This window comes from Biomphalaria glabrata, chromosome 10, assembly GCF_947242115.1.
Source record: "Biomphalaria glabrata chromosome 10, xgBioGlab47.1, whole genome shotgun sequence".
NCBI classification, from domain to species: domain Eukaryota; kingdom Metazoa; phylum Mollusca; class Gastropoda; family Planorbidae; genus Biomphalaria; species Biomphalaria glabrata.
In genome coordinates, this window is record NC_074720.1 from 17379519 (window position 1) to 17403850 (window position 24332).

At 36.6% G+C, this 24332-nt stretch overlaps 1 long non-coding RNA gene across 1 annotated transcript in view; it reads left to right on the forward strand.

The window, feature by feature from the left end:
• The first annotated feature begins 5575 nt into the window (after window positions 1–5575).
• The window catches only part of LOC129928658 (uncharacterized), a 29838-nt gene continuing 11081 nt past the window's right edge, over window positions 5576–24332 (forward strand). Inside the window, exon 1 of the long non-coding RNA XR_008780120.1 lies at window positions 5576–5817. This is a non-coding gene — a long non-coding RNA (uncharacterized LOC129928658). The remainder of the gene's footprint in view (window positions 5818–24332) is intronic.

The following is a 24332-nucleotide window of genomic DNA, read 5'->3' on the forward strand; positions in this document are numbered from 1 at the left end:
CATAAACAACATATACTGTAGCTTAGGGCCCCCACTTGCTTCGGTCCCTACCCCCAAAAAATGGTTCCAGAGATATTCTTTCTCATTTTTAAGAAAGCAAAGGAAAAATTGCCGTTTTTTTTTTTTTTACGCATGTCCCCATCAAAAACTAAAGGCCTTAGCAAGTGTAAATCCGGCTCAATTTATTTTTTTTTTCAGCTGAGTATTGATTGGAAGCAAAGCCGTATGCGAAACGGATTGCGCGTGCCCAATCTGAGTAGGGATAAAGATAATAAGTGAAAATTAAGATTTTGTATTAGAAAATAAATTCGTCTTTGCACTACTTCTATGATTTACACTTGTTATGTACGCACTACTCTATTGTTTTCTATTTATTAAAAAACTGTAATTTTGTTCCAAACGTTTGTGTTACGTGCGCATGTTAGTGTCAATGTGGAACGGTGCGGATGTGTGTTGAAAGAGGAGGGGATCCGGAGATGGAGGAATGTAAAATCAAAGTTATTGTTGACACATTATTAATTGTAACTCAAGATTCAAGTCATCCTAATCTACCATATTTGAGTTTGTTATTGTATCATTAAAAGTCTCATCGGTACGTAACAGTTTTATGTAACACACAAAACTAATACAAACCTTTTCACTACCAACGACAGAGTGTGTCTATGGTAAGGGCTTTAAACAATTTTGGAATTAAAGAATGACTTTTCCCAAATAGACAGGAAAGAAGAAATGAGAGATCAACTTCTTCTCATCCCCCCTCTCTCTCTCTCTTTCACTCTCACTGAAGGTGTCTGTAAACGTATTGAATCACAGAAGTGACCAGGTCCATACCGGAAACTGTATATTCTTGCGGAATCCTTCATTAGTGTACCGTGGAAGGACCAACAGGAAATATGTTCCTTTTAGTGGTGTATATTGTGGAATAGCGAGCCTTATTCATATCCTCGCCAAGTGCAATGAACTCGGTACTACGGAAACAGATAATGAGATTATGATTCAAGATTTATTGTCCTGTTCGTCTAGTTAAGCCCTCTTCGTGAGTGTTCCAAAAAACAAGCAAACAAACAAACAAACATTTAAAAAATACATTTAAAACAAAACAAAAAAAAAAGACAATACCTCTAGGTCTAGGACTACACTATTTTATTTACACTTTAACTTTCCTCGAAATGTTTACTGCAATGACTTGAATATAAGCCTGCGGCGCCCATGCACAAAATTATAGGCACACCTATGTTTATTCTCTCTCTCTCTTTTCTCATTTTGGCAGTATGTTTAGTTGTTTTTTTAAACGAGTACCGATCCTTGCCTTACGTAAATAGTAAATCTAAGTTATTCTACATACACAAATGTTTGCTACTAAATTTAGCTTCAATATCTATTTCATCAAGTTTTATGCCATCATAGGTGTGTAAGATGCCAGATCTCCTTTCAGGAGTTGAATAAAACGAAATCATCAGGCAACTATACTGACATTCCGGGCATAGCATGTAACATAAAACATCTCAACACCAGATGCAGAAGTTTGTGCTTTCTATTCAACTCCAAGTGGCAACAAGGATGCACTCAATAATAAAAAAAAAAATAAGGGTGGGTTGGACTTCCTGTGGTTCATGTAGGTCGCGCGACTTGAAGCAGACGGCAAGGGGAGTGAATGAAACCACCCGTGTAGCTCTCGGACGGTGGGGGGAAAAAGTGTGGGAATGTTTCGAATGCTAGAAATCGTTAATTCAATGTTATGAGAGCAGACGGCACTACTCATCATTGTCGAATTGCGTCACGTGGCTTGCTAATTGTGTTTTAAATTCATTCATAATTTTCTCATTGACTGCAGACTACACTGACCCGCACAAATTTGCGCAGCGGAGACGATCGATTAGTTGGTCTTGCTTATTCAGCTTTCACCGGCATGGACATCACACGTCGGTCTCACTGTGCCGCTATTTCGTGTGAAATAGATCTAGGGCTAGTTTAGACCTAGATTCCAGATATATATAGATCTAGATCTAAGTGTTTATATATTTCTTTTTTTGGATTGTTGTGTATGGGTGTGTCAGTGTTTGTGTGCTATGGATTATTTGCCAATGCCAATGGTAAGTCTTACACACACACACACACACACCAGTCGCTAGTTCAAATGTAATCATTTACGTTAATAAAAAATAGATCTATATGTTTATACATTATACACCCCACATAGAATGATAAATATAGATCTACATCTAGGTTTCTTATTAGATATCTAGATCTACATGTCTAGTTAGATTAGAGTTAGATATACATACTCAAGAACTCAGGTCTATTTTTTTTTATAAAGTGTGTACACTCCAGTCAAGAAGATTACCTAGAAAAGATTAAAATCTACTTGATCTAGATCTTTAACCCATGATCTAGACACTCCAGTCAAGAAGATTACCTAGAAAAGATTAAAATCTACTTGATCTAGATCTTTAACCCATGATCTAGATCTGCAAACGATCATCAGTGTTTAAGAATGGCTTCATGTAGGCCTAGATCTCTCGTTCTTTGAAAGATTTCTTTTCAGCTCCCATAATCCATACGTAGAGACTAGATCTGTTTATTGGGTGGCTAACGTAGAGGGCCCTAGAATATTGCCCCAGAGACTGAGAGGGGAATAAAGGGCTTCTAGTGGGCCAAATATTCAGAGACAGAGAGAGCAATAAGGGACTTCTTGTAGGCCTAAGTCTAAATATCCCATAACGTCTTTGACCAAATACCTTAACTGTTTACTCATTGCGGGCAAGATTGTTCTGACTTCTGTACGTCTGCATCGGTGATATTCTGGACCAGGTTACTTCCCCTCCTGTCAGTCAGGAAAACAGGGGCAGTTTGTAATTATTAGATCTATTTGACGGATGTAATATAAACTAAATGTGGACTAGTCCTAAACGTAATACATTGTTCAGACCAAGTCTACTCTAAACACTGTTACTTTTTTATTGTCCAACTATCACCACCGGGCCACGCCACCGGTACGGCCAATCACTATGACCTCTAATCAATAGCTCTCAACACTCATTTCAATTAGCATGTTGGCCTAACTAGTGACCTGCAGCGGGCGGTCATGGATAGCTAACTAGATTAACTTTTAATCATTAATCGCATAAAGTAATTGAGCGATTGATTGACAGAGAATATTACAAATAAGGAACTTAAAGGAATAGTTTTTATAAGTAAAATAACGGGTCTTAGTAAGAATGTGTGTGTGTGTGTGTGTGTCAGTAAGTACATTTACCTTTATACAAAGGGGTCATGAAAAAGAGGAGAGATTAAATAATTGAACTAATTAATGACTTCATTTCAAAGTACAGTCAACATCACAAAGTCAACAGTGTCTTGAAGTTAGTGATCATACATGTCTTGAAGTTAGTGATCATACATGTCTTGAAGTTAGTGATCATACATGTCTTGAAGTTAGTGATCATACATGTCTTGAAGTTAGTGATCATACATGTCTTGAAGTTAGTGATCATACATGTCTTGAAGTTAGTGATCATACATGTCTTGAAGTTAGTGATCATACATGTCTTGAAGTTAGTGATCATACATGTCTTGAAGCTAGTGATCATACATGTCTTGAAGTTAGTGATCATACATATCTTGAAGTTAGTGATCATACATGTCTTGAAGCTAGTGATCATACATGTCTTGAAGCTAATGATCATACATGTCTTGAAGTTAGTGATCATACATGTCTTGAAGTTAGTGATCATACATGTCTTGAAGTTAGTGATCATACATGTCTTGAAGTTAGTGATCATACATGTCTTGAAGTTAGTGATCATACATGTCTTGAAGTTAGTGATAATACATGTCTTGAAGTTAATGATCATACATGTCTTGAAGTTAGTGATCATACATGTCTTGAAGTTAGTGATCATACATGTCTTGAAGCTAGTGATCATACATGTCTTGAAGTTGGTGATCATACATGTCTTGAAGCTAGTGATCATACATGTCTTGAAGCTAGTGATCATACATGTCTTGAAGTTAGTGATCATACATGTCTTGAAGTTAGTGATCATACATGTCTTGAAGTTAGTGATCATACATGTCTTGAAGTTAGTGATCATACATGTCTTGAAGTTAATGATCATACATGTCTTGAAGCTAGTGATCATACATGTCTTGAAGTTAGTGATCATACATGTCTTGAAGCTAGTGATCATACATGTCTTGAAGTTCTGTGCAGTTGTGAAATATTCAACGTTTTTTATAATGAAATTGAGTAGGTCTATTTGAACATCCCAGAGCTGAGAAGTAGGTCTATTTAGACATCCCAGAGTTGAGAAGTAGGTCTATTTAGACATCCCAGAGCTGAGAAGTAGGTCTTTTTAGACATCCCAGAGCTGAGAAGTAAGTCTATTTAGAAATCCCAGAGCTGAGAAGTAGGTCTACTTGGACTTCCCAGGGCTGAGAAGTAGGTCTATTTGGACATCCCACAGCTGAGAAGTAAGTCTATTTGGACATCCCACAGCTGAGAACTTGATGATCATTGTGTCGGCCGGGAATCTTCTGTTGACTAAATGTATTCAAACATTAATCCAGAGATTCTCACTTCCACCCCCTCCCCCCTTTCCGTTGAACAGAATTACTGTCGACGTGTAGTCCATTCCTATAGTAGTAGCAGTGATATGTCTGCTGGTTGTACAGGGGACACAGCCAGACGACTCCAGGGCTGTGGATCAATATGTCATTTGACTTCTTTATTCTTTTGTCAATGTAGACAATAGTCCAAAGCAAATTATTTGTGTGTTGTGTGTGTGTGTGTGTGTTTCTAGAACAAACTCAATGTTCAAATGTTGGTTTACTTTCTCTTGGGTAGTTTTTTTTTTTTTATATTCTTTTTTTTTTTTAAAGTATATCATCCTCTGCGATACATGTATTATAGAGCTGGGAGAGAGAGAGAGAGAGAGAGAGAGAGATTAAATAATCACAAGTTTGATTGTTTTCCATGACTAAAAATAATCCTCTTTGTGTAATCATTAGAATCCCGTGGGCGTGCCACAACAATAATGAAAAAGAAATGAATGTCCCATTGAATAAAACACCATTTAATCTGGCGCTGTCCTAATGGCTTATTTAAATCTTGTTATGTTATCTTCATACATCAGACACATATCATGTTACAGCCTGGGTAGTGGCCCAAATTGTTCTGTGAGGCGCCTTTTAATCCAGCATTCACGAATCCTGCTCATCGGCCTGAACTCTGAGCAGCTGATGTAAGCGCCCTAAGCTGGTCGATTTAATTACTTACAAGTCCACAGTCACGAAAAATGGGTCATTTTGTTTTTTTAAACGCTGTTGAGGACAACGGCTAAACTTACAGTCTTATCAGGTTTTTTGTTGTCTAGTAAAACTCGGACAGTAAGCAAAGGGCCAGAGATTGATCGTGTGTGACTTCTGCTATCAGGCAGTTTACCATATCAGCAACTCCTAGAAGAAATATGGCACAATTGAAGTGTGCAGAAGATCGCTTTACATCCCCTCCCACCACGTCGCCCCCCCCCCCCTCCTGCCACGTCCTGAATGTTTATCGAGTCAAGCCCTGTGTCCTGCAGTCTTGTCACCGATATTTAAAAAAAAAGCCGCTACGTCACTTCGTGTCGTCTGCTCAGAGCTGCTGTGTTTACCTGCAAGGGCCCTAACACTCGGCAATACTGTTTAACATTGTTAGCTTCGACCTTCACGTGTTAAACACAAAACAGTACATCTATTACTTGTTCCGTTAAAAACAACTGTGGTTTATGTTTTTAAGCTTTTTATGGATTATAGCGACCTCTGTACGGTGATAAGGTAATTGATTATGTCATGTGAGTAAGGATTACAAACTAGCAAACAGATTTACTTGCAACACGAGTTTTGTTTTTCGCAATCTTTTGGAAAGGTCAAGGTTATTAGTTGACGTAGAAATTTAATTTAGTTACAACACCCATATAAAAATACATTTTGAGACAATTGTAAAGGAACTAGATCTAGAATTAGTATACATTTTTATCTACAGTCTAGTGTAGATACCATCGTAACCGTTGTAATGACGGTTGACATAAGATTGAGACTTTTGGCCCATTTTTTTTTTTAGATATCTATGCCCATTGCGTGTTCGTAGCCTATGTTTTGTGTGTGTGTGTTGTTTTCGTATGTCACCGGTCACACAAGAATGCATTGCAAAGCCCAAACCCAAAGCTTCTTCAGAAACACACCAACTTCCATTGACTTGCAGCAGACGATAACTTTTTTATCATGCATTTCGTCTTCCGGCAAACTTTGACCTGAATTAACATATTATTTCAGCTCCTACCTATATTTAGTTCTATAAGTCTAAACTCTATGATTAGTATATGTATTAACTACACACTTTCTGTCTATTGAACACGTAAAACATGTTACATATTGAATCTAACATAAATGTAACATGCACTGCAAGACACGGAGATTGTATTTTTGGCTGAGTCAGCTTCTTTTATTGATTTTTTTATTTAACTGATAGTTTTTTTAGCTGGAAAACAAAAGGGTGGGGGTTATACTGCAATTAATTGAAGGAATGCCTCTAATAAGACATAGATCTAGAATCTAGAGTCTAGAGCTATGTAGGTACATTCTAGAATTCACATGGAGATAAAGTACCTGGACCAGTTGGGAAAAGGGGGAAGGGACCTGTAAGACCTAGATCTAAATTCGAACTTGAGGGCTCAACCCAACATAACAACCGCTGTGCTAGCCAATCGCTTTTGAAAATATAATTTTGTAATACTTATCTATTGTTAGCTTTTAATTCAACGTTTACCACCACATCGCGATTTCTTTCTCTTGTTCGATAACAAACAAAATAATTAATTACCAATAGTTCATTAACTAATTTTTTTTTTTTTTTTACTGCTTCTCGTGTTGTCTGGTAAGAGAAATAGTTGTGGCCTAATTTCAACTTGATCCGAGAATGGGTGTGTGAGAAAAAACGTGAACAATCTTTTGACCAGACAGTCAGAGCTGATATAAGCTTAGAAAAAAATTAAGTTTCCGCGATGTATTTCATAAATGTATGGCTGGAGATCATTTTTTATTTAGAAAGTTATGAAGGAATTTCTCCTCCCCATACCCCCCGCTTTTAAATGTATTTTTTTATATGTACGAGTGTTAACGCAGTGTCAATCGTACTCAAGACTTTGTCAATCTTCATACTGTTTGCATCTGGTTTGAGGGAGAAAAACAAACCCTGGATTTTTGGAGGGGTTACAGTTTGTGTTATTTGTAATGTTGTTGTTGGGAATTTAGAATTCTGATGGTTTCTTGACAACTTAACACAAATGATTTAATGTATACATCGCTGTTAACACACATATTATACCAGCTCTATGCGATTGATAAAACCACATGAAATAGAGGGGAAAAAAAGGCTAATTGGGCCTAGTAGGTTCGAACAACTTTGCATGTATTGTATGTGTGTGTGTGTGGGGGGGGGAGAAAGACCATTTAATGTATGATTGTGTTTATCAATGGATGTAAATGACATGCTTGTAAATGACAGTAACGAAACTTCAATTTTGCATTAACGTTCGTAAAACAATTCTATTGATGCCATAACTCTCCCTAATTTGGCTTTTAATTCTTTAGTTTATTCTATGATGAGCCGGATATAAATGTAAAAAGCTGGCAACAATTAAATTCGGGGCGAAGCAGGACGTTTTGGCGCAGCCGTTTTGGTGATGGGGACGTATTGGCGCGACATGTTTTGACCACATTGTTTATGTTTATTGTATTATTTCTTTCCATAAGACTGAGACATACCTGTGTTTTGTGTGTGTGTTTGTGTGTAACGTAGTTGTCATGTACAGAACAAGAGATATTTGTGTCCATTAGTTTTGTATTTAAGTTTGTTTTGTAATTATTGTTAAAATTTCATTATAACATTCTTGTGTATTTTAATATTGTCCAAAACAAAACAAAACAATTTATGCAAAGTTAAGTGGAAACGAAAATGATTAGTTTAATCTGTAATACTTTACACTAAAAAAAATGATGAATGAGATTATATGCGTTTCGCACACCTGACGAATGGGGGGGGGGGGCATACGATTATATCATGGTCCCAGGTAGTAGTTTGACCTATCATACTTTGTACATTTTATATGTGTTTGAATGTTCCCTCAGAATTAAGCTTTGTAGCATGCAAATAAAAATCTCCCAAAGGATAGAGGAGGATTGAACCCGAGACTTTCGAGGCCACATATCTAGAGACAATACCACACGACCAGGCAGCCATCCATGTTCATTAATCAGTGTGATATTCATTGCATGTAGATGCGTGTTAGTGTTTCATATCATTGCCTTAAATAGTTTTTGCCTTGTACATGTTTGTTTATTAAGGGGCATTGCTTTAATAGTCAGGATATCTTGCACCAAAACGTCACATTCAGGGACATCCAACAAGATTTTAGAGTTTTTGGCTTCACACTTGTGGCGAGTTAGCCAGGTTTTAGGTGGTACACATGCTCTAATAAACTTTATTATACTTTTTACATATACGTTTGTGTGTCTCTTAAACCGGAACAAGATCTGATAGAAATAAAGAAAAATATTGTTTTTTTTTCCTTTTTGTAGGAAGGAGAGAAAGAGCGACAGAGAGAAACAAAGAGAGAGAGAGAAACAAAGTTAAAGAGAGAGAGAAACAAAGTTAAAGAGAGAGAGAGAGAGAGAAACAAAGTTAAAGAGAGAGAGAGAGAGAAACAAAGTTAAAGAGAGAGAGAGAGAGAGAGAAACAAAGTTAAAGAGAGAGAGAGAGAAAGAAACAAAGTTAAAGAGAGAGAGAGAGAAACAAAGTTAAAGAGAGAGAGAGAAACAAAGTTAAAGAGAGAGAGAGAGAGAGAGAAACAAAGTTAAAGAGAGAGAGAGAGAGAGAGAAACAAAGTTAAAGAGAGAGAGAGAGAAACAAAGTTAAAGAGAGAGAGAGAGAGAGAAACAAAGTTAAAGAGAGAGAGAGAGAGAAACAAAGTTAAAGAGAGAGAGAGAGAGAAACAAAGTTAAAGAGAGAGAGAGAGAGAGAGAAACAAAGTTAAAGAGAGAGAGAGAGAAACAAAGTTAAAGAGAGAGAGAGAGAGAAACAAAGTTAAAGAGAGAGAGAGAGAGAAACAAAGTTAAAGAGAGAGAGAAACAAAGTTAAAGAGAGAGAGAGAGAGAGAAACAAAGTTAAAGAGAGAGAGAGAGAAACAAAGTTAAAGAGAGAGAGAGAGAGAGAGAGAGAAACAAAGTTAAAGAGAGAGAGAGAGAGAAACAAAGTTAAAGAGAGAGAGAGAGAGAAACAAAGTTAAAGAGAGAGAGAGAGAAACAAAGTTAAAGAGAGAGAGAGAGAAACAAAGTTAAAGAGAGAGAGAGAGAGAAACAAAGTTAAAGAGAGAGAGAGAGAAACAAAGTTAAAGAGAGAGAGAGAGAGAAACAAAGTTAAAGAGAGAGAGAGAGAAACAAAGTTAAAGAGAGAGAGAGAGAGAGAGAAACAAAGTTAAAGAGAGAGAGAGAGAAACAAAGTTAAAGAGAGAGAGAGAGAAAAACAAAGTTAAAGAGAGAGAGAGAGAGAAACAAAGTTAAAGAGAGAGAGAGAGAAACAAAGTTAAAGAGAGAGAGAGAGAAACAAAGTTAAAGAGAGAGAGAGAGAGAAACAAAGTTAAAGAGAGAGAGAGAAACAAAGTTAAAGAGAGAGAGAGAGAGAGAAACAAAGTTAAAGAGAGAGAGAGAGAGAAACAAAGTTAAAGAGAGAGAGAGAGAAACAAAGTTAAAGAGAGAGAGAGAGAGAGAAACAAAGTTAAAGAGAGAGAGAGAAACAAAGTTAAAGAGAGAAAAAGCGACAGAGAGAAACAAAGAGAGAGAGAGAGAAACAAAGTTAAAGAGAGAGAGAGAGAGAGAAACAAAGTTAAAGAGAGAGAGAGAGAAACAAAGTTAAAGAGAGAGAGAGAGAAACAATGTTAAAGAGAGAGAGAGAGAGAGAAACAAAGTTAAAGAGAGAGAGAGAGCGAGAGAAACAAAGTTAAAGAGAGAGAGAGAGAGAAACAAAGTTAAAGAGAGAGAGAGAGAGCGAGAGAAACAAAGTTAAAGAGAGAGAGAGAGAGCGAGAGAAACAAAGTTAAAGAGAGAGAGAGAGAGAGAAACAAAGTTAAAGAGAGAGAGAGAGAGAGAAACAAAGTTAAAGAGAGAGAGAGCGAGAGAAACAAAGTTAAAGAGAGAGAGAGAGAAACAAAGTTAAAGAGAGAGAGAGAGAGAGAGAGAGAAACAAAGTTAAAAAGAGAGAGAGAGAGAGAGAGAGAAACAAAGTTAAAGAGAGAGAGAGAAACAAAGTTAAAGAGAGAGAGAGCGAGAGAGAGAGAAACAAAGTTAAAGAGAGAGAGAAACAAAGTTAAAGAGAGAGAGAGAGAAACAAAGTTAAAGAGAGAGAGAGAGAGAGAGAAACAAAGTTAAAGAGAGAGAGAGAGAGAAACAAAGTTAAAGAGAGAGAGAGAAACAAAGTTAAAGAGAGAGAGAGAAACAAAGTTAAAGAGAGAGAGAGAGAAACAAAGTTAAAGAGAGAGAGAGAAACAAAGTTAAAGAGAGAGAGAGAGAGAAACAAAGTTAAAGAAAAAGAGAGAGAGAGAGAGAAACAAAGTTAAAGAGAGAGAGAGAGAGAGAAACAAAGTTAAAGAGAGAGAGAGAGAAACAAAATTAAAGAAAGAGAGAGAGAGAGAGAGAAACAAAGTTAAAGAGAGAGAGAGAGAGAAACAAAGTTAAAGAGAGAGAGAGAGAGAAACAAAGTTAAAAAGAGAGAGAGAGAGAAACAAAGTTAAAGAGAGAGAGAGAGAAACAAAGTTAAAGAGAGAGAGAGAAACAAAGTTAAAGAGAGAGAGAGAGAAACAAAGTTAAAGAGAGAGAGAGAGAAACAAAGTTAAAGAGAGAGAGAGAGAAACAAAGTTAAAGAGAGAGAGAGAGAAACAAAGTTAAAGAGAGAGCGAGAGAAACAAAGTTAAAGAGAGAGAGAGAGAGAGAGAGAGAAACAAAGTTAAAGAGAGAGAGAGAGAGCGAGAGAAACAAAGTTAAAGAGAGAGAGAGAGAGAGAAAAAAGTTAAAGAGAGAGAGAGAGAGAGAAACAAAGTTAAAGAGAGAGAGAGAGAGAAACAAAGTTAAAGAGAGAGAGAGAGAGAAACAAAGTTAAAGAGAGAGAGAGAGAGAAACAAAGTTAAAGAGAGAGAGAAACAAAGTTAAAGAGAGAGAGAGAGAGAAACAAAGTTAAAGAGAGAGAGAGAGAAACAAAGTTAAAGAGAGAGAGAGAGAAACAAAGTTAAAGAGAGAGAGAGAGAGAAACAAAGTTAAAGAGAGAGAGAGAGAGAGAAACAAAGTTAAAGAGAGAGAGAGAGAGAGAAACAAAGTTAAAGAGAGAGAGAGAGAGAAACAAAGTTAAAGAGAGAGAGAGAGAAACAAAGTTAGAGAGAGAGAGAGAGAGAAACAAAGTTAAAGAGAGAGAGAGAGAGAGAGTTAAGTCTAAAATTCAACAATGTTTCTACCAGTAATTATTATTATTTTGGATACAGCGACCAGTATTTTTCTAGTTGTGCGGTTTAAAAACAAAAAGGGCCAGGAAGGACAGAGATCAAATCTAAACTTATGACTTGCCAGTTTTCTTTTTCGTGTTTGTCCAGGGATTTAGTTCAATTCTTTATCACCTAGTCAGACAAACAAATCTGGGCAAAGATCAAATTTGATACAAATTGTCGTTTGTTTATCTGGAATTCGCAAATCAGTGATTCTCGCACTGGGATACTAGATAGCGTCCTGTTCACTTCCCCGCGGGTAATGTGATCGGTGCTGATAACAGAACTGTTAGAACCTGATCCTTTCATTTCTGTTGACTTGCTTCATAATTGGCTTTATCTGTGTGCGTGTGTGTTTATATAGGCCTATGTGCGAGAGAGAGAGAGAGAGAGAGAGAGAGAGAGATATTGATTCTTGTACCACTTGATAAATGGCATGAATGCATATTTGGGCCGTTGGCCGGTACTAATGACCTCAGGTCACGTCTGTTCTACCGTGAGCTTCCTTGTTCCTTATAACAGATAACAAAGATCTCATTGATGTCTTGAGTCACTTTCCCTCACACATCTTTTATAAACCCACATGGCGTCATGTCTGGTGTACACTAAAAGTGTAGCTACCATTTCTCCTTTATATGGCAACGAGGAAGTCGTTCTAGGTCGAAACACTAGACTACCATTAATCACGATGTCATGATAAAGACATGTCGATTGTTATTCAAACTTACACTAGGACATTTTCAGACTAGTTTGTCCCAACAATACTTCAGATGCAAACAATGTGTCAGTCCCTAATGGTTAATGTAGTTCAACAGGAGGGGGAACAAACTGGTTCCAAAAGACTATTATTACATATATAAGTTACTATTACCCATTTTTACTTGTATTTACAGGTTGTGGTCGGTAGTTTACATTCCCATAGGGTACACGTGGACAATACAACGGGCCAATTCTGGACAATTTTGCTAGATGTGCGCTGAAAACAAAAGTCTAGACTCTAGTAAACTTATTACTGCCCTTTTTTTTTCGTTTTTTTTTTTTTAAACCATGAACTTAGACATTCTTAATAGTCATGACCAAATGTTGTGCTGCCAATTTGGAGATTTTCACGTTAAACTAAACATGGACTCGAAACTGAACTTTCATGTTGCCAACTGAAGAATTGAGTTATAGGCCTAATTTGAAACACTATCTCAATGCCTGGGAGTTGTTCTTCATATGACTTCTATTTAGTTGCACATTTGTTTTAAAGATAAGTTTAAAGTCATAGAGTGACCCTCGACCTCACTATTGAAATGTGTACTATCAAAAGGAAGAGCTTCAATGTTTGATTCTGTAGCTTTAAAAATGTGCACACAAAAAACTATCACATACTTTTACAAAACAAAACATATCAGCAGTTTCTTTAGTTTGTACCCATGATGCACCAAATAGTTTTGCTTTTTGTATCTTTTTTTTTTTTTTTAGCCATGTATGAAAATTTCCAATATTCTTGTAACAATTAGGCCACAGGCTTTACTTTCGGGGAAGGTCAGACGCTTAACAGCAGAGGAGTGCAGATGTGCATGAATGTCGGGGGATTAATTTTCTATGTAGCTCCCCCCCCCCCCCCAAACATTGTTAAGCTTCGGATCCTTCTAACATCTTTCTCCGCTGAGAAGAAACAAAAAATCGTGGCCCCAAATAGTTTAGTGATAACACTCGGGACTACAACTTTTACCGCGCTTCATATATTGACTCATACGAAAGGCAATATTTTTAGGCCTTCCCAAACTGTGTTCCACGTAACCTTAGTGTTCCACGAGGCCTGGTTAGGTAGGTGGTCCACAAACTACTGGAATAATTTAACTATTAAGCCATCCGTGAATTGAACTCTCTTTAAATAAAAGGAAAGTGTTCCAGTAAATACACAGATTGTGCGAAGTGTTCCAGTAAATACACAGATTGTGCGAAGTGTTCCAGTAAATACACAGATTGTGCGAAGTGTTCCGTTAAGGAAAAAGTGTTTGAAACACTGATTTGTTACATTGCATTATTGACGCACAGCCCACAGCGCCATCTAACGAAATGTTGTGTAGTATATTGCCTTTAGAGATGCACATCATGGCACTTCCCTATACTTGGGCTTAGGGTAGCCTTTTCACAACCTTCGCATCACCTTACTGGGATGCCCCCAGAGTATGGTCCTAAGGGTGCATTGAGCTCACTTACTCACCTAATTCCTTGATACATTTAAGTCGGTTAAACTGATTATATTACAAAGATTTACTGCCCATATTATAAAGAAGTAGATTATTTAGCTTCCAACCCATATCATATAGAAGTAGATCTACTGTCTACAAATCCATATCATAAAGAAAAATATCTGCTTTCTACAAATCCATATTATAAAGAAGTAGATTTACTATCATTTTGAAGCCAAGTGAAATTCAAAGTTTGTGTAAGTGACATTGAATAAAAGTGTGCAGTAGTCATGGTAATGACCTCTTTCTTAACGCATCAGATTACTGAGGCGTAACAAGTGCAGCGTCAGCACTATTTATCTCCCCTCTCCCCCAGCCTCCATATTGCAAGGCTTTCTTTTAACATGTATCTGTGACTTATTCTGGTTCTGGTTCATTGCATCCTAACAGATGAACTTCTTAGGATTTTGGCTCTCAATGTTGTTGTTTTTTTGTTGTTGTTTTTTTTTTGTGTGTTTTTTTAACGTTACTATGGCTTCACGTTTGTTGAGCTCTGAGTGTGGCGGTACATAGTCATCTAGCGGTACATAGTCATCTAGCCACCCCGCACAGATTTTAACTAAAACAACAAACAAAAATATGTGGAAGCCTTTTTTTTTTAGTTAGTAAATCCAGAATCAGTTTGAACGTACATTAAATCCTTGTAATGTCGCAATCCGCATCTGTAGGGCTCGACACCTGTAGCTACCTGAAATGTTAGTACAAGTTCTAACGGATACACCATTGGGTGTGCATGCGTCGCTTGGCTTGGCCTCACACGGTGCGTGAAATTCTTGGTGTCTCCCCCCCCCCCTTCTACAGTATCCCCTTGCATCAATTCACAATGTACTAAACTATACAGAATTACAAAGTAAAGTTTTCAAATTGAAGTAAGTTTGTGCGTACGGCCACTATTCTCACTTGATGAAAAGCTCATTGCAGCCCTAATCCTGTCAGTTAACAGACATTACAATACAAATATGACATCATTATAATTATCCATTATAAAAAAAAAAAAGAATCGATATATATTTTTCTTAAAATATTACAAATTGATATTGATTGATTAATATTGATCTTCTGAGCATTATCAGCGCAAGAACATGCTCTGCCATTATACCATTGTCTTTTAATCAATTTAATAACACACTTTACTAATATATAGTCATATATATATATATATGGCAATGAAGTTAAATAAATAAAAATAACGTTGCGGTTTGAAGTGAAAGTTATGAAAAGTCTCAAGACTTATTTGTAATACGTCTTACTTTTAAATAAGCGCATCACACAGAGTGAAACAAGAAAAACATTTTAAAATATATTTTTTTTAAAATCCAAAATCTCCATTATTAAGCTTCAAATATAATAATACAAAAATAGAAATAATTTTTGTTTCGGTTCAATTCGGGTATCGAACCAGTGACACTGTCATCTGATAGGAACTAACGCATTTTTTATTCGGCCAGAGAGGATGGCATACTTATGCAATTATTTATTAGTATGTTCATTATATGGATCTAAAACTAGACCTAAAATTCTGATTTAGAACTCTTTAAGATCTAGTCTAAATCTAGAATCTAGATGTAATCTATATTAGATTAATGTAAAAATATAAGCGACGCTTATAAACCTGAAAAAAACCCAACACGGTTACAAAGACAATTTGTGTGGAAACACAAACTCAAAATCGGCCCCCGAAGTAGTCTACCTATTAGAGTCTTCACCAGGATTCGAACACGGGACTTCTGGTTCCAATTTAAGTGCTTTACCACTCAGCCACAGCATGTCCATATATTCATTTAGCGTACACTTATATTTTTTAAAATAATAATTACCTATTAACCTTATCCATACATTCAAAATTAATAACAAGTTACATGTGATAAAGAGAAACTAAAAAAAATATTTATTCTTCTTACAAAATTAAATATATTGGCAACACGAAAAAAAAAGTGACCTATTTTAGTTAGGTAGTGAGCTAGCAAGCAATGACTTGATAGACTTGGAGTAGGTCTACTTGGACCAGACATTCCCCTCGCTAAATAGAAATTAATATCTCCATTGTCATTTGTCATACAAACTAGACATAGATCTAGCTAGATCTAGACCAAGTTTTAGATCTAAATCTAGATTCAAGATCTAAGTCTAGGTCTAGAACTAGATATAAGTCTAGATCTAGAAATAGATCTAAATCTAAGTCTAGTCTATAATTAGATTTTATTAGATCTAAGTCTAGATCTAGATCTTCTAGATCTAGAACTAGATATAGAATCTTGATATAGAATCTACTGTATCTAGACTTGAACTCGTATGAATTTACACGTTTAATCTTACAATTAATAGACCTAGGCCAATGTTATGATCATGAATAATAGGCCGGGTAATGCCATGTTACTAATGTCAGCCAATGGTGTACTATGCTGTTCCTATCCGATTGATTTCTTAATGTGATACTATTGTTTACACCAGTGATGCCCAACCTAATTCGACCTGCGGGCCATTTAATTTTCCAACACTCGTCTCGCGGGCCACATGACCGAAAAGTTACAAAATTAAATGAACTGTTCTAAAACTTCTTTACAAGAACCCCCTAGATTTAGTAATACATTCGTGTGATATTTGACGATTATAATTTTTTAAGCGTGAGAAAATAGCTTCATTTCTCTACTTAAAATGTTAGTAACAGTGTGGGTGCCATTAAAACCGATACATTTTCTTGTTTCTTTTTGGGGAATATTCCCATCAATCCTCCAATCTCTATTAGTAGTTAATCAATCTTTTAATCGTAGTTCAAACCAAGGATGTCGCCATATTTACTTTATAATGTCGATGTGTATGCTGTTGTATTTTTTTAAACAGTCACACTTTCTTTATAAAATAAAGATGTTGGCTTATTGTCATGTTTATAAAAAGTAAAGATCCGGCCAACATTTCCTTGTAGATTCTACATTCAGAGTTCATAAACGCACAAATGTTAAAGGTCATGGTACCAATCCATTCAGAGAGCCCTAAAGTAGTTGAAGATACATTTTTCAACCTTATTTTTTTTTGGAAGGGGGATTTTCTTCACTTTGTGCCGACGTTTCGGCGGGCCGGATGGGACCACGTCGCAGGCCGGATGTGGCCCGCGGGCCGTATTTTGGGCATCACTGGTTTACATAATAAATAAATCTGCACCCCTAAGCTTTTGTTCAAATTATTAATACATTTATTATAAATATATCTAGATCTTGGCTTTATTTAGTCTTATTTAGACTGTCAAGTGTAGGCCCCTTTAATGAGGATATGTCAAAACTGCGCGCTATAAAAGTAGTTTGTTATTTTTGAAACTTATAACTAAAATGAAGTTCGTATCAAAATTCTTTTTTTTTAAACCAACATTTGAATCAGTATTCTATTCAATGAGTTAGTTAATAAATGAAAAATATATTTTATTATTTATATAATTTTTTAAATTAGATGGTTCACTTTCGGAAAAGAAAAAAAGTAGCCGTTGCATCAGAACTTTGAATGATCTAAAATATCACGATGTCCGATTTTCATTTTCACTTCTAGTTTCTGAGATCTAAACGGGACGGACGGATAGATGGACGGACAGACAAGCCACACAAAACTAATAGCGTCTTTTCCCCTTTCGAGGGCCGCTAAAAATGAAGCAACTTTAAATTTACTCAGTTCTCGCATATTTACGGTAATAATAGCCATGTTGGCTATAGACCTAGATATAGTCTCCAGCCAAGTTTACATTTATTTATTTTTTACTTTAAAAAACTATAGCGGTCAAACGAGAGTTTTTCCCGTGTGGCCGACGAGCTAGTAATTCTTTTCTAAGCAACATACATCAACTGTTCAATTTCTAGGAAAATCGTTACAGCCTTTTTTGAGATCAGCTGTCCGCCCACCCACCCAGGTTCCATGAAGGAGTGACTTGATTAGAGATATTGTAAAAAAATAAATAATAAAATTCGTTTTTTTTAACACTCAAAACTCGCTGGCTGCCCCCGTGGGTTTGTCGTACTTTTATATTGCGTTTCACACAATCACAGAGATATATGACTCAAAGTTGCTGATTAACTATAGCTGGATTTAGAGAATTAATGAAACAGCAAGTTCTGAAAGGGAAAAAGAGTGTGTATATCTATGACTTGTCGTCAATATGCACTATGTGCTGTTTTTTTTTTTTGGGGGGGGGGGGGGAGATGAACCAAAAACATTAGATTGTGGAAATATGAAGATTTATTATTGAAAGGTTTTTTAAAGTGGAGATTGGAGTTCTAAAGAGAAATGTCAATAATAAAACTAGCAGCAGGCAGTAAATGTTCAGTTGGTGTCACGTGATTAAGCCAGCCTATTTGTAGAACATGTTAAGTGACGTTGATATACCTGATTTTTTTCCCCTTTGCTGTTTGTTATGTTGAAACATAAGTAAATACAATCTGTGGGATGTTAGGTGCGTGCAAGTTAAAGAAAAGAGAGAGCGATAGATACAGAAGAGAGAAAGGGAGAGTGGAAAGGGATAGAGGGAGCTAAGGGGGACGAGGAAGTAGATAAGTGAGGGTATAGAGAAAAAAAGATGTGATAGGAAGATTATTTAAGAGAAAGAGAGGGTTGAGAAATAAGAGGGTATGGATAGAGTATGAAAACAATCCTAAACAAGCAAAATTAAAAAAAATGCTATTAAAAAACAACAACAAAGCTTATATTAAAGTGTATCAATCAGTTTGTATCAGTCATGTAATTACATTTGTAATAGATCTAGACTGTGCGATTAGATTATTTTTTTACCAGTTGTTTTTTTTGTAGCGCAATTTCATGCTTTTAGCGTTCTCAATACGCTATGATCCTATCATTTTTCTGGACCAGTTGGAAAAGAAGAGAAAAAAAAACGGGGTATCTGGGTGGTCGCTTTTAAATGTATTTAACAAAAGGAAAGACCTGTATTTGAACTTATGGGCTAAAGCCTACGCGGTAACCACTCTGCTAAAGATGAGTCTATGAACATCGGAGATTGTCTAGTTATCTATTGTTTCTATTTCATGTTTGTGTTCACTAAGACGGCAGCCTAATCTAAAGGGGACTAATTCAGCTTATACCACCACTTCAGTCATGTACTATTTCTTTCCATTGTTTGAGATACCTAAGAAAGTAATTTATTACTAATAGTTAATTAGCTAATTGATTATTTTTTTATTCTTGTGTTGTCAGGTAAAAGAAATAATTGCCCGAAATTTCAGCTTGATCCGAGATTGGGTGTCGGAAAAAAACGTGTACAAACTTTTGTCCAGACAGACACACAGACAGACGGAGTGAGTTGATATAAGCTTTTGAAGAAAGAAGTTACACTAACGCGATAAAGAAAGTGAAATAGAAAAAAAATAGAATTTGATTTTATATGTGTGCGTGTGTGTGAATGTTAAGAGACGTGTTGGACCCAATGTTGTATGTCTGTATGTCACATTTGCGTCTTGTTGATACGTTCCCACATCAAATTAACATTAGTATGTGCTTGCTAGCATGGATAGAATCAAATATCCATTCCGTGGCCTCGTGTTTGAGGACACTATCGCTGACTGAACTTCACACAGCAGTTAATAGTATTGTTATTTATTCATTTATTTTGCATGTACAGTCTGCGCCAGTTTTAGGGAGGGATTCTTTCTATTTATCTAATATATAGAGCAGAAAGTAAGGCATATGTATGAATGTATGTCTTGAATAAAAATCAAAACCCTTTTAGCAATGTTGATACAACTTGGCATAAAAGTTCCTTAGATCATGGCAGAGACTGTAGTGTATGTTGAATGTCCCTACCACAAACGGGAGAGGTGGAGGGGGCTAAAAATAGACAAAATTTACCTAATTGTATTTCTATTAAAGAACGAAACTTTTTGAAAAATCGGGTAAACCCGTTTTCATAGTAATTTACATTGTATATGAATATGTCGGCTGAACGGGTAAACCCATTTTCATACTCTACTTTTATTTTCGTGGCAAAATAAAAAAAAAATTGAAGGAAACATTCTCCAAAGTTGACATAGAGCTAAATTCAATCCAGTAGATCATTAATACCCAAAATTAAGGCCCGCGTGCCACAGGTCATATTCGGCTAGTTTCTACTAAAAATAAGTTTTAATATTTTTATGTGTGATCTAATGAGCTTCTTTAGAAAGACACAAAGATGAATGTACATTCCATATTCCATAGATAGGACAAAATCATATAAGTACTCATTCTTCCTAACTGTTTTTAGAGCATGGGGTGTGTTGCCTGAATCGGCAAGAAAACCAATGACTTAATAGAGTTTAATATCTATTTAACATATATATGTGCATCCTACATTGAAACGTAAAAGGTGTAATGGAGGAACCTATGTCATTTGTTAGAGAAAGGAGATAACTCTATGTCAATAAAAAGAATTGGTCGACTTAACTGCCCATGTCTTGTTGACCACGTCTTTTTTTTTTTCTGCTTTACACGTTTCGGATGTTGTTTTTTTCTAGATTGCAGCCCGGAGCTCTCACGGGACGACCGGGGGGGGGGGGGGGTTGCAGGATTCGAATTAGGTACCATCGAGACCACAGTCCAGAGCGTATAGCACATGACCAAGTGGACATCCTTTGAGGCCTTGGAGGCGATTTTGATCGACTAGTTATAGATTGTCTCGATTCAAACTGCGTCAACCTAGATTTATTTATTAACGCGATTATTGTTTAAAATAAAGACTATAGCTTTAGTTGCTTTAGCACTATGAGCTCCAAATTGACAAAATCTTGTTGCCAACTACGAAACGAGCCGTGAACTCATTCATTGGAAAAACCGAAGTAGAGTTTAAAAACCCTTTCGTTTTTTGTTTTTTTGTTGTTTTTTTCAGTTTCAGATTTTGACTGATTGCCATGTATCATTGTGCAGGAAGCCACACAATGCTAAACAATGTGTTGATGTGCAATTATGTGTGATTAATTAACTGTGTGTTTGTATACGTCTCATTAACAAGATATATAATGACTTCAGTGGATCTCAACTCAGACAAATCTGGAACTTGTATTGTGGTAGGGGCACGCTATTTTCTTAGTTTTATAACGTCAAATAATATTTTATTGTAAAATTTATAAACATTTACAATACCGGTACTCAAAAAGAGACAAACCCTGAAGACAACAAGACAGACTTATTTCAACAAATAAATTGTGGTGTTGACAGTTTTGTAAGTTGACTCGTTCATTTGCCGGTGATGTGTAGGATATTTGGCCTACTTTGTTTGTTTCAGAATGAATGGTTGACAGGCTTGACACAAGTCATCTGTTATTCCCACATACCGGTCAGCTTTATTCCATGTCTGCTAATTTCACACAGGCACGCCATAGCTATTGATCAAATACTGGTGCACATATTTAAGCCAAGGCCAGCAGTAATTCTTACTAATCTTTATAGTGTAATAACTAACTTAATAAGCTTTATTCAAAGTTTTATTACCAAATAAAAATAAGGGTAGTATCGATATTACATTTGGCCTAGAAAATGGCGGGAAAATAAAACATATGCAGATTGAATTTCTGCAATGAAATCTATTTTATAATTTTTTTTCAACGTCTCGAAATGATTAGATACCGAAATGGAACATGACAGTATTTGGTGTGCTCTCAAGACACAATTAAACATCTACTTTCCTTAAAATTCGTTGTACTTTATATCGGGCTGCTTAAGCTGTGACCACTTCTGGTTTGGGTGTTTATTGATTTTTGACCTTTTTCATTCACTTTTCTTTCTCCACACAAAATGACTTGGCTGGATTGTCTCCCCTGTACATTTTCCGATCTATTTGTTAAAGCTACTTTAGTGTTGAAGTGCAGAGGATTTAATGTTCATTTGTTGCTGCACACAACACACGACCGGGCCAGCCATCCAGGAATCATTGGTGCATTCAAACATCTCTTAGAATCCCCTGGGCCTAGATTACAATTGTCGACATTTGGTCTAATCGATATAAAGTAGCGGTGAGCAGAACATTGTATGTGTGTGATACTTAAGACAAAATAGTTTCATTTGAATGTTGTAGAATTTGTTCTGGACATTTTCAAGATCAACAATGTCAAGGACTCTAAATTGAACTTGAATGTTGCAAATGAAATAGTACAGCAAATTTAGCTACAAACGGAGGAGCTCAGAGAGTTTGATACTGCAGTGTTTTAGAAAGTAAACAAAACTTCGCTTTTCAAGACTTCCTTTGTTCTGGACACCGGATGCACCAACAAGCTGGCTATGTATGGTGTTTCCGCCTTGGGCGATAGACTCTAATAATAGTGTGGCTAAATTTAATACGTTTTTTTTAACATCTTGTTTTAATAATGGCATAGTTAATAGGAATAGCCGTTATTAGTTTTGTGTGGTCTGTCTGTCCGTCCGTCCGTCACGTTTAGATCTTAAAAACTATTTAAGATATTGAATAACAATGCAATAGTATCGGCAACACTTTTCGAAACCTACATTTCTTTTCTTTTTGTATTGGCGGAGATAGTGTTGTGGTTATTAATGGTTTGTATTTCAACAAACTTTCTGATATTCGTGTTGAAAATATCGAAACCTGTCCCTTTTACATGCCTGAAAGGACCGATATTGGGTTTGTGTTTCCACATAAACTCTTTGTGACCTTGTTTATTTTAAAAACTATTTTGTGTTCATTGTAAGTTGAGCGAAAGTCTCCTTCGCGCCTACTACTTCAGCCAGGATACAGGTGAGATGGGGACATCAGATTTCCGTAGCGCATTTAGTGTTTGACATGTAAATGTGACAGACGAACAGACTGAGATGTAAATGTGACAGGTGAACAGACTGAGATGTAAATGTGACAGACGAACAGACTGAGATGTAAATGTGACAGGTGAACAGACTGAGATGTAAATGTGACAGACGAACAGACAGAGATGTAAATGTGACAGACGAACAGACTGAGATGTAAATGTGACAGGTGAACAGACTGAGATGTAAATGTGACAGGTGAACAGACTGAGATGTAAATGTGACAGGTGAACAGACTGAGATGTAAATGTGACAGGTGAACAGACTGAGATGTAAATGTGACAGACGAACAGACTGAGATGTAAATGTGACAGACGAACAGACTGAGATGTAAATGTGACAGGCGAACAGACTGAATATAAATGTGACAGGCGAACAGACTGAGATGTAAATGTGACAGACGAACAGACTGAGATGTAAATGTGACAGACGAACAGACTGAGATGTAAATGTGACAGACGAACAGACTGCAATGTTCAACATTAAAGATCATGTTTTTAGTTTGTAGCAACTCAAAGATCACATTCCTGTCCCCCCCCCCCCCCAACTGACTTCACGTGCTGTAGCTTCTCACCTTCTGCATATCTCACCTGTTTCTTGTTTTGAAAGATTGAAAAGAAGGGGGGGGGGATTTATGTGTTTAACAAGGTTATTAAGGGCATATAGAAGAGGTTAGCATTTAATGCAGAAGTATGCAATACATCTATTTATTAGTATTGGACGCTATTTCATCCTCCAGCAATTTGATCTCTTTTGATTGGTACAAACTCGGAAATCATGACACAACTAACAGGATCGTGTTCACTGGTTGATGGAATGCCATTCAAGACATCCAAGTTTTACGCATTATAGAACAATATTAGAATAAACATGCCTGGTCTGGTCCGTTTATTGTATTTCTTTACAGTCGTTCGCCCCTGCAGTAGTAAATCGTTGTTATTTTTGCTCAGAAAATGATGGCTATTATTAATGCGTTTTGCGTGATCCGTTTTTTTTTAACCAGCCGTTAACTCGAGTCCACCCATATAGTCCACCAATAGTCTTACAACTCGAGTCCACCCATATAGTCCACCAATAGTCTCACAACTCGAGTCCACCCATATAGTCCACCAATAGTCTCACAACTCGAGTCCACCCATATAGTCCACCAATAGTCTTACAACTCGAGTCCACCCATATAGTCCACCAATAGTCTTACAACTCGAGTCCACCTATATAGTCCACCAATAGTCTCACAACTCGAGTCCACCTATATAGTCCACCAATAGTCTTACAACTCGAGTCCACCCATATAGTCCACCAATAGTCTCACAACTCGAGTCCACCCATATAGTCCACCTATAGTCTTACAACTCGAGTCCACCCATATAGTCCACCAATAGTCTTACAACTCGAGTCCACCCATATAGTCCACCAATAGTCTTACAACTCGAGTCCACCCATATAGTCCACCAATAGTCTCACAACTCGAGTCCACCCATATAGTCCACCTATAGTCTTACAACTCGAGTCCACCCATATAGTCCACCAATAGTCTCACAACTCGAGTCCACCTATATAGTCCACCAATAGTCTTACAACTCGAGTCCACCCATATAGTCCACCAATAGTCTTACAACTCGAGTCCACCCATATAGTCCACCAATAGTCTTACAACTCGAGTCCACCCATATAGTCCACCAATAGTCTTACAACTCGAGTCCACCTATATAGTCCACCAATAGTCTCACAACTCGAGTCCACC